Source organism: Molothrus aeneus, chromosome 6 (genome assembly GCF_037042795.1).
Source record: "Molothrus aeneus isolate 106 chromosome 6, BPBGC_Maene_1.0, whole genome shotgun sequence".
Taxonomy (NCBI): Eukaryota; Metazoa; Chordata; class Aves; order Passeriformes; family Icteridae; genus Molothrus; species Molothrus aeneus.
The window spans coordinates 32,218,928-32,234,948 of record NC_089651.1 but is presented as its reverse complement, the minus strand read 5'-3'; positions in this window follow the sequence as shown (position 1 = coordinate 32,234,948).

Below are 16,021 nucleotides of genomic sequence, written 5' to 3'. Positions count from 1 at the left end.
TTTACAAACCTGTCTTAATACATTAACCAAATGTTCCTCACAGAGAAACAAGTTACAAGTTTCTGGTTTATTGTATTCCCTCCTTCCTTTCCTAACTCCAGTGCAAAACACAGCTGGAGCTCCTTTTTTGACATTGTGTATGATGAATGTCTGATGTAAATCTTAATCTAACAGGAAATATTTATCCCCTACATAATCTGCATTTTTTTTAATGCTAAAGCCTTTATCAATTTAAATACAACTCTAAAATTAGATTGTTTTAAGGAAACTGATGGGCATGGCCTTAGCACAGGTACATGGCAGAACAAACACTACATACTTTTGAGTATGTTTCTGTGAACTTCAGAGTGCATGGAATAGATGGGTGCTTATGCATGCATGTAGAATAATAAATATAAAAATCACACATTTATGAACCTTCTTACTTCTACAGCCTTTTTTCGAGACGATCTGGTTGTGCATCTGCTCAAGCACTGTTCAATAAGGAATCTGAGACACTGTATGGTTTATGTCGTCATCCAATAATGTGACAGTTCCTGGTCTGTGGACCTGCTGGAAAGGCTCCTTTTAGAAGTTAATTCCAATTAGAAGCAGTTGCCAGACATTTCTGTGCCCCCTGCCTGGTTCTCTGTGTGACACACAAACTTACCTTTCTGTTATTCCAGTCAATGCATGTGTTTATTTATTTTTTTTTTCATCTGGTCTAAATTCTCCACTCCCGACCTGCCTACTTTGCAGCATGGTGGACAGCATTTAATAGTCCTTCCTAACCCCCAGGCCACTAAAATACTTGAGAGAAAGAAAAATGTTTTTTGAGGAATTTCTATTTTCCATTTGATCTTCTATTCATGTGGGTCCCTAAAATGCTTTTATTCATGCAGCACAATGCCAGGTGCTTTTGCCAGCTATGGATGAGTCTTGTGGGTCAGTGTGCTGCCTGCCTCCAGGAGTGACCCCAGTTTCTTAAAAATACACCTAGTTTATACATTGGTAGAGTGTAATGTTACCATTTTTGTATTATCTGGGTAAGGAAGTACATTTTTAAAAGTCAATAAGAAATTTTTATTTTTTAAAAAAATGTTTTGTTCTGTGGAGTGACAAAAAATAGACTTGCCATTAACATGACCTTTCTCAGGTTTGCCTGCTCACAGTTTTCTTCATTGTTTAGAAAATACTACATCTTAGTGCATTGTTCCTGAAAACTGTAGAATTGGTTACAGACAGGTGTTGCAAGATTGATCCCTTAAAAAAACATAGCTTGTGACCTATGAGACCATTGCTCTTTGTATTCCTGAGCCTTTCATATGGGAAAATAGGAACTAAAAAGAGATGTCAAAACTCAGTTTCAATGTGATCTGGTTTATGCTGGAGCATTTCTCAAACAATGGATACCATACTGATGTATCCTGCCACTAAGCCCCTTCATTCATTGTCACATGTAAAATTCTGCACAGAAATTCAGTTATGGTGTCATTTCCTTTATCTTTGGTGTGGGTGGCCTTGGTGTGAGAGCCTGTACCATTCCAGGTACAACACATGTTCCACCATCACATGTGGTGGAGAGGCCAGTTGAAATTGTGTTCCTGGGAGCTCTAAGGAGCTGACCAGCCATTTGCCTTGGAAGCCTTTCTGCACAGTCAGGTAGCTCATGATAAAATACTTTTGATAAAATATTTTATAATACTGATAAATTACTTTTCTGTGATGTCCAGTCCCATTCAGCCACTGTTTTCCAGCAAAGCAGTGATTTTCTTTTTATGAATATTAATTTCTTGCTCTTCAGTGTATAAGTTTGCATTGTGTTATGCTGACATTTTGTATGGATGGGCCCAGCATACTATGTCATCTTGACTGCTCACCATGGCTTTCCTGATCTGTGTTACCTGCCACTTCTATCAACCTTGATAGTTTATTTACTGCCATATGGTGGATGCAAATTTTAAATAGGGTCAAGCCCAGTGTCAGTTTCACATACGAGACATACCCTCATTTTCTGGTAATTTTTTGCTGAAAACCACCTGTGAGACCTGTCTGCTGGTCAGTTATTAGTCCACTTAACCACATAGCTTACCCTGTCTGAAACTTTACTGGACAAAGCTGTTTAGTGGACAAAATTTATTTGGTTTTATATCTATATCATCGATCAATGTCTATCTATATCTCTATCTATATTTGTCAGCACTGTAGTATCTGTTCTTCACATTTGTAGCAGATGTGTACATGTCTCAAGCCTGCTTTCCTTTTGGAAACAGATGTATTTGTCTCCATTTCCCAACTTTTTATCAGTGTCCTCTGCGAATCACTTCAGAAAACAATTTCTGATTTTCACTGAATTTCCTACACAATATCTATTGGATAGGATACTCAATAAAATAAAAAGTGTTTTTGAGTTCCCAAGTGAAGAAGAAGGATTCTCTGAAAATTCACATCTTTAAAGACACCAGAAAGCACATCTGGGAGAGATGCTCACTTATTCACCCCATTGCTGCTTTTTTAAATTGTGGTGTATCCTGACTGATGTTGAGGTCAGTGACAGGGCGGGGTAAGTGCTATTGCTCTGAGTTTGTCCATTTCCCCTTTCTCAGGTTTGAAGCTGGATTTGCAACCTTCCACCCTTACATTCTGTCAATAGATAGACATTGCACATGTTGAGAAATAAGAATTGTTTTTCTGATTATTACATGCAACCATTAATTTTCACTCTCTTCATTGCAACTGTAAAGGGGGAGTAGAATGCTGACTGGTATCCAAAGGCTGTGGGTTTTATTAATCACAGAATCAGTCAATGAACAGAATCTTCCTCATCTTTCACTATTAAGTCTTCATTCACCATATCACTGTACATGTTGGAATGCAAGTGCAATAACAGTGCCAAACATTGGCAGATCAGTATGTCATATGCTCTACTAGATGGTTACACTGGATATTTCAAGTCTGAATCTCCCTTCACACTTTCTTCATCATCTCATATTGCAGACTGTAAACAGGACTGGAGTCTCCTTGCCTGCTTCATGTGTCTGTGCAGGATGTGGTGCTGGACAGGAAAGAGCAAATGGCCAGTGTTGTACCCTAGGCCTGTGTTTCTAAGTCATGCCCTTGGCTGGCCCAGCATTAGGAGCCATTCATTGTCTCATATATTTGAGTGTGGTAGCTCTTCTTCAATTGCATTAATGAATGGTTGCATCCCTTATTGCCCCTCCTCATGTAATTGTTTTTCATATCTAGCCCTACTCATATGACATGGAGTTCTCACAACTTGGCATGTTAGAAAGTTAAAAAGTCTACTTCTGGTTTGTGGAAAACCATAGTTGTGCAACTTCTGAAACAGCACTGTTGAGTAACTTACTGCACTGGAGTGAGGGAAAGCCTCAGGTTTCAACAGGAGGTGGAACAGAAAAGAGAACTCAAAGTGGCTGCTGAGGGACAGACTGCAGAGTAACAGCAGAGATTACAGGCTCCTGAGCATGTCTAATAAAGCTTGGGTTAATACAACTCTGCTTGCTTGTCATGTTACCTAGGGCAGTAACAGAACATGTGTGGAGCCCCCAGACCTGCAGGCAGACCTGGAAAAGTAGCAGCAGATGACAAGAGTGCTCACCCCACCACACTGCTCTGGGGATCCCTGCCAAATGCTAACGTGCCTATCAGGGAAGCCACGCTGTAATTTAAATGTTTGTCTCTTCAGGGATGCTTGGTAAGAGACATGATGAAGTTAACCATGTTTTTAGCTGAAATAGCTTCCATAGAGAGATTTTCTGGGGAATATAAAGGAAAATGCACATAGCATATCATAACCAACATGGATAACCTACAGAGTATTAAATGTAAACGCCATAGTTGCTGGGTGCTGATATTCACTCTTTTTTCCTCTATCTTTTCTGTGTTAATACAGTCGATTGGAACCTGGACTTTAAAGGAGTCTTTGGTTTAACTTTTATTTTAAGAGGAATTTTTTATATTCTTTGGAAACTATGTACATGATGACTTTCAAAGCACAGTGCTTGCAGCACTGACATGCTCATTGGCTTCAATAGCACCACAGCTCCAGTTTTATTTAGCTTGTGGTATTTGTCAGGGCTTGGGGTTTTTTTTCAGAATATGTAAAATCAATCAAAAGTGTGATTGATCAAAGTAAAAATATTGTGCAGAGCTTTGTGTGTGTAAAATAGATGTGGAGTGACATCATCTTTTTCCACACATAGAGCTCACCATCACTCAATAGAATATTTACAATACATTCCTTGATCAATATTGTAACAATTACAGAAAATGCATTGTAAATACAGTAGGGAAAGAGGCAACCAGAACATAAATGGAATGACTTTGTTTACTTGAATAGTCCCTGAGCAAATTGTAGTCAATGAGAAAAAAAAAATCCATAATTTCAAACCATTTTGCACAATTGATGGGCCCAGGAGAGGAACAGATTAAGGAACAGAAAGATTCCCTACCTTGGCAGTAAAGAAGACTCACTTGTTTTCCCTTTGCTTACTGTCATCAGCTTGGAGCTGCAGACTGCATTGTTTAATTCTTGTATATATTTGGTAAATTACTTTGAAATGTCATGATGTTTCAAAGCACTGTACGAACTGGATTTTGTGTTGCACAAGACAGTTGCTTATTATTGTGGCTACCAAGTTTCTGTGTGGCAGGACCCAATGTTCAGTACTTATAAAAAATTATATTCTTACACTGACCCTCAGTCTCTTGGGTGTGTGGTATAAGGTGGGTGGTACATTCCTGGTGCATTCCACAGGCTCTTGTGAATGGGAATTAGTGTCTGAGGCATCCTGATTTTTCTAGCAATAGGAATTTTTAAAATAAATATGCTATAATTTTCTTTCTTTTACTAACAGTTTCTTCTAAAGCAGATCTATATATTTTATCAACCCAGGCATTATTTTTGAAGAAATTTTTATTTCCAAATCTATAGGAACACGTCTAACCATGCCATAATAGAAAAAGGAAAGGTTTACTTGTATAATAGAAAATTACTTTTGAACTTTCTAGATTGTGTTGCCGTTAGAATGTATATACAAAATCATCAAGTTTTTGGTGAGAATGGTCTGAATACAGAATGCACCTGAAGATGCAACCAAAATCTAAAACAAATATGAAACTGTTAAATTCACATGTGCTAGGGTTTCCTATTTGCAAGTTTTGACAAATAATAAAAAATACGAAGCACTTCATTGCTTAAAAATTTGCATTATTTTTCTTGCTTGTAAGCAGTGCAAAATAAGCATAGAATAAATGTGTGTTGTGTGTCTTAATATACAGTAGAAAAGACCACTTAATACACATTCAGGGGCTATTGTGATGAACACATATAAAGGAGACACAAATGGGAGAGAATGTTTTGAATAACTGCATTCATATGGGGAAAATGCAGGTATGAACCTGCACTCTGCTTTTCACTGTTCATAACTTGCCTGTCTAATGTCCAAAATATTTGAGTCGTCAAAAGGAGATGCAGAAGAAAAAAGTAACTTGAATGACCAGTCGCATTGAAGAATACACTAAAAGAGTCAAAATTAACATATTGCAAATAATATGCAACCAGATATTAATTTAAGTTTTAAAATAGCTAATGATGAGAAAGTGGGTAGCATAAAATTAGCTTCTTCAGAGCTAATAAGAAGGTCTGTGTTGCACTGATTATAGGCAGTGAATAGTCCAAGCCAAGTCTCATTTTTACATCCCTTGAATGCTTTCTGGCCCAGACAATTCTGTCAGGTAGCCATGCCATGTGATTTGTGGCAATGCTGCATCATCAGAGTATTTCTGTAGCAATAGCAGACAAAGGCAGCATCCTTACTAGCCACATAGGACTTCTCCTCTGGCGAAGCTTGGTGACTTCAATGCTAAGATCTCAACCTTGAAAAACAAACACAAAAGGTCTCAATTTTTCTTGTTGTTGGGCAATCCATGGATGTTTGTGTCATGCCTGAAGCACTGCATTTAGCTGAGAGAGAGCACCTAAATTAGATGTCCAAAGTCTAATGAATCTAGGAAAAAATCCCCATATAATTTTAAAATTTTGGAAGAAATTTTTGCACCTGGCAGGCTTTTTAAAAATAAAGTTACGCAAGTCAGATGCACTGGCCTCAGAGAGGATACACAAGTTTATAGCAGCTGAGAATCTGGACCTTTGTATGACAAAAATGGAATTAGATGAAGTTCATTATTCTAAATGTCACTTTTATAATAAAAAAAGAACTTGACAGTGACTGCATGACAAAACCTGCTATGAAAGGGTAATGAGGGGTAAAAGACAAAGGAAGTCTAAATAAGTCCTTTTACCACAAAACCAGAGAATAATAAGCACAAATTGTAATGGATGTAGAGGAGAGAGAGAAATCTATATTGAGCACTTTTTCTGCCTGGAAAAGACTTATTTAATTTAACAGGGATTAAACCCAATAGGTTTCTATACAGTCTGTGGAGGATTCCTTAAAATTATTGTAGAGGAAAAATATCACTTTAACACAAAGCACCTAAATTGACAATGGTCACTCATCAGTGCAGTAGTTTTGCTTTCCCTGCATGTGGCTTCTCTGACTTTTAAAAGTATAATCACAGAGGTGGTCAGAGAATTTATTTCAAGATAAATTATTTCAAAGTTGATTTGAAGATAGGTTTCTTCAGCTAATTTTAATCTCACTGGAGTGGTTAGTTATCGCTAAGAAGCGATAACTACAGTTTTTTTCAAAGGGTTGCCACTTAAATATGTTGTGGTTTTGGTAGGACAGAATGTTCCCCATTACTTTAGGTGATTCTGAATTTTTTTCCCTTTAATGAAGAATGTCCTGCTAGCTGTTATCTTCCACCCCTGCCAGTTGCATTATTGCTTATTGTTACGCTGTCTCACATCACCTATAGGAGCCTGTGAATAGTGACTGAATAAAATACGTGCAATGATATTTAACATTAGAGTTTCTCTCACTATTCCATTACATAAAAATATTATTAATGAAATCTAAAATAAGGTTCCACACCATTGTGGCAAACAGAGAAAATTGTCATTTTTCCTCAGTAAAAGTGAAGAATGTTTGTATATGTTTATTTATTAAAATATGCCCCAAACAAGACCTTAACAATGCTTGTACATTGTTAAGAGAAAGTGGGTAAACTTAGGTGAGGGGAATATTATTTTCTGTAATTTGTATTAATTAGTTCCATATCTTTTCCATCATCCTGTGTGAAAGTCAGCTTAGGTTAGCAGACTACTAAGCACCAATATGCAAAAAGGGCAACATTATTTGAAAAATAATAACTCTCATGATGAGTTTATTTTAAGCCAGATGCTTAAAATCATGGGCAATACATTGTTTGTTGTGATGCCTATGGCATGGTTTGCATATAATGTAGATCGAAAAGCCTACCATATAGTTCTGATGAGACCAACCTACAAATCAGTTTCCCAGAAATGAGAATTAATAGAACAAGCAATAACATCCTAATTTCTACATGACAGCTAGAGTAACACTTAAAAACATTCTGCATTACAGATAAATACACCGCTCATTTTCACAAATGGAGTCTGTTTCAATTCTCAGCTGTTGGATGATGATTTGACTTGGAGCAAAGGCAGCATAATTGGGTAACAGCTGAAATGTGCTTCATTGTAAAGGGTTGAAAGATCTATTGCTGGATTTTCAGGAGTGTGAATTACAATTCCAATAATATCAGAAGCAACTAATTCTATTCTTTAGAAGTAAGAACATAAAAGAAGTTTCAGGTTTTCTTATTTCAAGCTTTAATTGAGGCCTAGGTTGTAACTCATTTTCATCCCTGAATGGGTGGTAAAAACATACACAGTAGGTAATTCACACTACCTCAAAAACTGTTAGTGCCACAAGAAGACTAATCAGGGTAAGCTTCCAGTAGCAAATTATCAGCTACAAATTAAAACCTTGCCGCCTGTCTGCTAAAAGCAACCTTTCCCCCCCACCCCAACATATTTGTCTGATTAGTAACTGTTGGATTACTACAGGATATGAAGAATAGGGGGTGATCTGAGAAAACCTTCAAAACATTATGTTTCATAAGTGAACAGGGAACAGTTTTAAGCTCTTGTTTTTGTTTTACTGAGTCATTTATGGCATTTTGAAAATCTACTATTTTTTTCCATGACACACTTGAAAATAAGTCGAGGAAGCAAAATTGATATATAATTTTATTTCATTTGTAATGCATCATTGTAGGCTATAAGTTAAGGGAAATGTGCATACATTTGGCAAAGCAGCCATACTGCTGTGGATATTTATTTAGGAAGTGACCTATCCCATCCTCCACATGAGTCCTTTGCCCTTTCCAGAGACACATTAAATCAAAAGAGTACTGTCTATCATTAGGAGCACTGAATTCCCAAAAATTTTCAGGCAGATATCATGCCTAAAAGAGTTTCATTCCCTTTGAGCAAATAATTGGATTAATTTAGTGCCTGAATCTACATTTCTAGTTTTCTGTTGTGCTTGTCATAGCAATCTGGTTTTAAATTAGATTTGAAGTCAAAAGTAAATATAATTCCTCACTCCCACCAATAAGGGGATGAAACAGAAGAGCAAGAAGTGATCAAGTTATGATACGGTCTTGTGTAATATGAAATAGTCTCATTTTGACGTTATACCTCTGAATATCTTTCCTGAAAGCATCTAAATAAAAAAGGGATGGGGGACATGATTATTTAAATGTTCTTTTTGGGAATAGTCTCACTGTTCTCTTTCCTAGCCCACGAGTTATTTAAAAGTGCTAGAAATATTTTCACTATGCACTGAGAGAGCAGCTTTTCTGACATTGAGGGTGGGAGGTTTTGCAAATCACAGGAGACTTGCTCTCTGCCTTTATCTCTCCACACAGAGCCAATTTACAGTGATGTGGGGATTTTTTGGCATGGACATTTAAGTTAAAAGCACAGTGATCCCTGGAAAAAGGATTTTCTGCACTCTATACAAGCCCCTTATTTGTGGGTTGCTATATACCTGGTGTGAGCAAACAACTTACAGCCAGAAAATGTCATGAATATCCTTCCCAAATGCCCATTTTATGCTCTGGATTCTGTTTCATAGACTTGAATTACACAAAGTGCTTAAGCCTACGTATAACTCCAAAGGGTCTGCTCACTCGTTAGCTTTAACATGGTGTTGTGTGCTGTGCCTTTCTATCATTAGTCATTGTGATCCTTTTGGACTCCAGTGATAAAAGTAGCACAGCTCATGGTTCGTGTGAGTTCTTGCCAGTGGGGCAGCAATGTAAGTAGACAGAGAATCATTTCTGGGGAACATGTTTTTCATCTGAAGTTAGGTCATGTGCAAATATTGTAACATTCACCCTTTGTCCAAAACCTATTCAGAAAAAAAATGATGATTATTTCTATATTAGTCATGCATGGATGCTTTTTAAAATGTATTTTTTATTTTCAAATGCTTCATGTTGCCCCAATGGGGAAAAAAAATAAAGCCAAGAATCCAGGATAAGACATATTGTTCTGCTGGTTCCTCTTTGTCTGGGAACGGGTAGCACCGTGCAATTTCATGACAGTGAAGTATACAGTGTATTTAATCAAGTCAAAGAGTACCTGAGCCAAATTAAATGAATCTGTTATGCTTCTATACTTCCAGATGCTTCTCTTAATTATGCTTCCTAAGTGTTAGGACTTTTCATCAAACTAGTCATCATCTTGCATCAGAGCCTGGGTGAGTCCTAGACAGCCAAAACAAAACACAATACTTTTATTTTTGAGGTTCCTGACTGTTCCTCCTATGTGTTAAGGTATACATGAATGCTTATTAAATCTACTAAGATAACTGTTTGATGTGTTACTCAATAGATGAAACATAAAACTGTTCTTGAAAAAATCAGCAAAATTGCTTGGAGGAACAACAAATTCATACATCAGCCCATTCTTTATGTTCTAAAGTGCAATTTACAGGACTGAACTAAAGCAAATGTCATACCTTTAATTTCATAAAAAAGTTATGTACAAGTCTATTATTCAAAATAATCACATAACTGGGAAATTCACTGAACAGCTACCTTTCTGCTCAGCAGGGTGCCATTTTATAGACTTTAAAATTCACTAAGTTCAAGCAGCTTTCGTTCTCAATAATACATGTGCTAAATATGTCACATTAAAAGTGCTTTTGGCATGTAAATGATCCGTTTTCACATAGAAATGCTTTTAAAAGAATCTGAGCTCACTTTTTTGGAAATTATAAGTGCATTGAATTTCATTGTCCTACAGAACCATGTAGAGTTGATCGAAGTGAACTACAATGACAAACCAACCCTTGTCAGCCCTTATATTTATGTATCATTTGAGCTGTCAGAAGTATATTTAGTTGCACTTTCTTATACATATTTTCTACTCAGTTCAAAAAAATAAAAAAAAAAAAAACTTGGTGTAAGGAGGGGCCTGTGGGTTTCTTTTCTAGGCCTAAGTGCTCACAAGCTCTTCTGTGTATAAAAAGTTAACATTTCACTGGAAGACTTGCAACACGTTAAACTGATTACCTAAGAGAGTTAATTTTTTTCTTAGAACTCAGCAGTACTTCTACTACTGCTTTAATGTTGAAAGATAAGGCAAATGTTTTACAGGTGATTTAGGATGCTTATCCTCCGAAGAGCGAATTCGGAATTCTTATGCATAATATGAATAAAACTGAAAGCATAATCTCTGTCTCTCACTGCTTCATTATACTGCTGCATACTGAACAAATACTCCATACTCTGTATACTGCAGAGTGACCTTCTTACATGATGAGTTGATTGTAGATATTCCCCTTCTCTGTGCCTCCATGTAAGGGACCATGATAATGTCAGGCACATCCACCTTTTAAAAATCTTTTGTTCTTTCTTACTAGAGTAAGTAAGGCAACTTGAATGCTGTTTGGAAGTCATTAAGGTATTATTCTGGTTCCTTATAATACCATACATGGCTGCAAGGTTCTCACAGATAGGTGTTTAAGAAAACAAACTGTCGGAATGTTCACTTCTTATTTTAAATATAGAAGCCAGAATTTGTGAGATGACTCAAAATAAAAAAATTAAACTAGAAAGACTTGGTTTCAGAGAAAGAGAAGAAAAATAGGAAAGAAACATGTGTATCCATAGCTGCAACTCTAAAATTAAAGACTGTACCTCTGAGCTGGGTGTAGGATTCCATTTAACTTGCTTTTTAAAAGTGAGATGTGCCTTGATCATATATTAACATATATAGATGAACATTTTTCCATTACTGTTGCCTGTAATTCACAATGCAAATAGACTAAAAATGGGGGAAAGTGATATGGCATAAAGGCAAAGGCTAAGTATCTGTGTTTTGTGCATTTTTAATTAACATTGAAAATTAATTCTTGTTTGTGTTGATAATATAATATCAATCTTTTCACCATTTCAATTTTTGAGAGACACAGGAACTGAAATATTTTTCTGTCTTCTGAGCCAATACAAGATGAAGAGGCATTTAGACTTACATTTCTCCTCTTTCTTGGACACATTCCTTGTATATTATGTTTTATCTAAAATTCATCTGAACTGGGAATATTCGTTGATCCTTTGAACATGGAATAACTGACAGAAAGACCTTCAAAAGCATTCAAGCAAAATATTCCAGCCCAATAATGGCTGCCTATCAACTGGTTATAAGCAGCCATCTGCTCCAGATAGTGCCTCTGGAGAAGCAATTGGCCAAGGCATCCTGAAAGTTGTCTATTTGACTGTGGTGATGTGTTTGCTAGATGTCAGTAGACATTTTAAGCCTTCAGGGCTCTCAGATTAGCTATTGTAATTTTTTTTACCAAGCATCAGATTGCTAGATTTCTGCTTTTGTAATACCCATTTAATAATGAGGAAAACCATTGTATTGAAGTGTCAAATATTTGTTTTACCATCTTTCAGCTTTGTGTAATTATTTCAACAGTCATGACCTTGTCTTACAGGTACTAAGGCACAATAAGACATGTAAAGGACAATAGCCTACTTAATCCTGGTTTTCCATCAAAAATTGCCTAATCAATGTTTAGGATCTGAGTCTGGACTGATGGTGTCCACATACTCCTACCTCTTAAAAATAGATAAACTTCTACTGAAAGAAATGCTTTTATAATGTTCATTTCAGAAATGAGATGTGAAGAATGACCTCAGATTATGTCTAAACATGTTCATAACACAAATAACCTCTAAAAAAATCCTGAAATATGAAGTAATTTCTTTAAAAACGTTACTTTTATATGTGAAGTATTTCTAAATTCTAGTTCTCAACAGCTACAACTCAGTATGGGATGTTCCTTGTATCACATTTATTGCCTCATACCCCCTATGGAAGTGTCATTCAGAATAAATAATAGGAGTCTACAGACATTGCATTTACTTCCTAGAAATCAATGTAAAAGCTGATAGTCTTTAGTAAAGTACTATATATTTTTGTCTATTTTTTAATTCTTTGGCATAATACTTTATCATAAATCCTGTTTCTTTTTTTTTTTATTTCATGAAGGTAAGTAGTTTATAAAAAGATAGATTTTCATTTTAAATAAATTCCATAGAACTTTTTTATAAGGATTTGTTAATCCAACTCAAACTTGGCGCCAGGAAAATGCTTTCATATATTTCTGGCTTCATACAAATTCTAACTTTGTGTCTGGCATTCAAAGCCATTTACAGAGATTTTTGAATTACTGACATTTTTAGGCCTTTAGATGTTGTGGATGCAACACTGAAAGTACTGATTTACTTTTTAACTTTCTGCAGTATATTTTAATAAAAAAGAAAGAGAATAACATTGCTTAACTTTGAACATAAAAGAAATCTCGGTCTCATTAAGTCAACAGTAATGCTCTCCTTAACTTCAAAGGAGACCATGATTTCATCCAACATATCTAACAGTTCCATAAAACACACAATGAAAATCACTTTACAATATTGGCAGTCAGAGTAGGTATTTTGCATGCATCTCAGTGAAGAAAAGGCACAAGCGTTCTCACTTATTTACTAATGCATGACAGCTAAAAATTAAAAGAGCAGAGGAATTTTTTGAGAGACATTGTTTAGAACTCTGGGAATATTAAGTGTGTACTGCATCCATGTCAAATGAGACTTAAAATCTACACTGTGAAATCACAGTTATGTTATTCTGAGTACTCCCTCATTTGCTGGCTATGAAATATGTTGTATGATTTCTCTTCATGAGGGCACAATGTTCAGGGTGTGTGGGTCAAAAGCACGAACCAGCACAAGCACCCCCATGGGCTCAAAGCAGAGAACACTCCAGTACACTTTCCATAAGTGTGCAGTAAATTCGGTCACCTAAGACTTAAGTGTTAATGCATATTCTGTTAGTCGTTTTTTTTATGCTAGTGATGAAGCAAGTCTAAAGGCATACCTTGAAAAAAAACTGCAGGAAAAGAGAAAAGATTGGACAGATGCATTATAGTGAATTTTAATGTGGCTAAGTGTAATTACTTTAGTGTATATTTTAGCTTACTTAAACTTGAAGTGGGACAAAGGACTCAAGAGGAATAATTTCAAGGCTGCAGGGGAAAATGTGTAGAAATTTTTTAATATTATGTAGAAACAAAGAAGAAAACTCACCCAAAAGCTAATGTTTTCTGTCACTGACTCTGATGGTATCACATTAATTGTCAAGAGTATCTTTCTAATAATGAAGGCATAGTTTGTTAGTTTGAGAGAATGATTTGAATACATAGAGTTGCTGACCTTCTGGAACAACATTTTACGACTGCTCATATGTCTCAAGGTCTTAATTGCAGATAAACACTTTTCATTTCATAAGGGTTTCCAAACCTCTGGTGTATTATAGCAGTCTTTATCTGGCAATATTTTCCACTCTGAAAACTGTTGTATGTTGATTTCAGCTGAGTCCTTATACTGATAATATTTCCCAACCTTCCCTATGCAAAAGAGATGTAACCCTTCCACATTCCTACCTTAACACCAGAGGAGTCATCGGCTTACACAAGGCTGAAAAGCTTCTATATCCTCTCTGCAAAGAGCATGACTGATAACAGGTTGGTAAGAGTGGTATGGATGATGATATGATATATCATCCTCCTGAATCTTACAAAAACTAAAAAGAAACATTGCAAATTCTGATGGACAATTTTGTGTCTGGGTCTTTGGCAGCCGGTCTCTGCTCATCCACAGAGGGTGTCAACAAGCATTTGCATTACTGCATTCTCTCCAGGTGTGTTAGCCCATGCTGGTTCTGTCTCTGCAGTTCCTCACTTGTGTGTAGCCTATATGCCCATCTTTAATCTCCTTATCTATATCTAACTCATTTTTGCTGAGGAGGAATTTTCAGGAATTCTCTTTCTCAGCTGTTAGTTATCACAGTTGGTCTGAGCCATGCTCTCTGCTTACATGAGCACCTCTAAAGATTTTTCAGCTGAAGCCAAGCAGGTTGTTTAAACCATTGCTGCATCATCACGAACTGTGGCTTAAGCTACCATGTCTCTGTCTTCACATTGGAAACAACAAATGCTGAGATTCAATCATAGTGTCAGAGATGGTGAAATTCAAGAGCAGAGTCCACATTCTTCCCTTAGTTGAGTTACTTACCTCTGGCTCAGATCAGTCTCCACTATGCATTAGTATTTGATATTCAAGTGATTCCCAGGGGCACTTCTAGGACAGATTGAACATCACTGCAATTAAGCACTTTTAAAGCCTTGTGAAATTTTACAATAAGAATATAATAAAAAAGATGCTGAGATATATATATATATAAAATTATAAGACAACAAGTCTCCAAAATAGAGCACCAAGGCCACCACTATACATGGGCGCATAATTAATGGTGCATTCCATTTTTTATTGAAGAAGAGGATGAAAGAAAAACTTATTTTTAAAATAACAGAACTTACCTTTTGAGGATAAGGTGGATTTTCTGATCTTTACAATATGCATAAAATAATACTGCAGAAAATTGGTTCTTCAGTAAATTGTGCTATTGTTTGTAAAGAGTCTTGTATGTGCCTGTGTCATAGAGAAATCCTTTGTAATTCTTGAAGTGACTTTAATAACCCTGTTTATTCTGGGGTTTGGAGAGTTTAGAACTGCTGTGCGGAAAGCCTGCAGCATTCTGTGAAATCACTGTTTGGCACAGCAGCTATTCACTTGGACCACAGCTTCCTCCATGTTCTCATTTCATGCACTTGGCCATGGGAATACTAATCTCTGACTGGCATCCAAGAGCACTACTGCAATACAACAACTGCTAGTTAGGCAGGGTCTGGTTGCATATTCACAAGCATCAATGGCTTCATTTTGGATGACAGTCATGCTTCCCATTCCCTCATGCTGATATTGCTCCTCTTCTAGATACAGTTTCTGTCTCCACTGTGAAAGATCATCTGCTCACAACCCAGTCAAACTACTGCAGCTGAAGTACAAGAGCAGTACTCATGCTTTGGGATACTTTAATATACTCTGATTTGTTGAGCAATTATGGATGCTTAGTGGGCAGTTGATGGTTATAGAAAGTGTGCAGTCATCTCTGAGGGGAAATCATATAGTCATCAGTGAGATCTGCCAACTGAGGGGCAGGAATATCTACACACACACCACAATAGATAATTTCCTCTCCTGAATTAGGACATGACTTTAGATTAGAACCACCTCACCCATGAGAACTCAGACCATTAGTTTCAGGTATAATAGTACCTGACTATATGTCCCGCATTACTTGCACTTGAGGAGTATCATAGCATACTTCAGAAATAACAGAATTTGTCAAGTTTGCTGCTCTCACTGAGCTGAATAATTCCCATAGTCAAGAAATTCAGGCTGTATTGTCTTTCTGTCTGAAAAACTTTAATAGAAATTTTTAATTAGAAAGCAAATGTTGCACTCCATTTCAGCATTGTCAAATTTTAGTAATATTAAAACTAATCCATATATATAACATAAGGAAATAATGAGTTACCTAATGGGAGCTCAAACACACACTTTAAATGTAGAGGTAGTTTTGCATTTTAAGATTTGTCATTTTGCTGTTTCA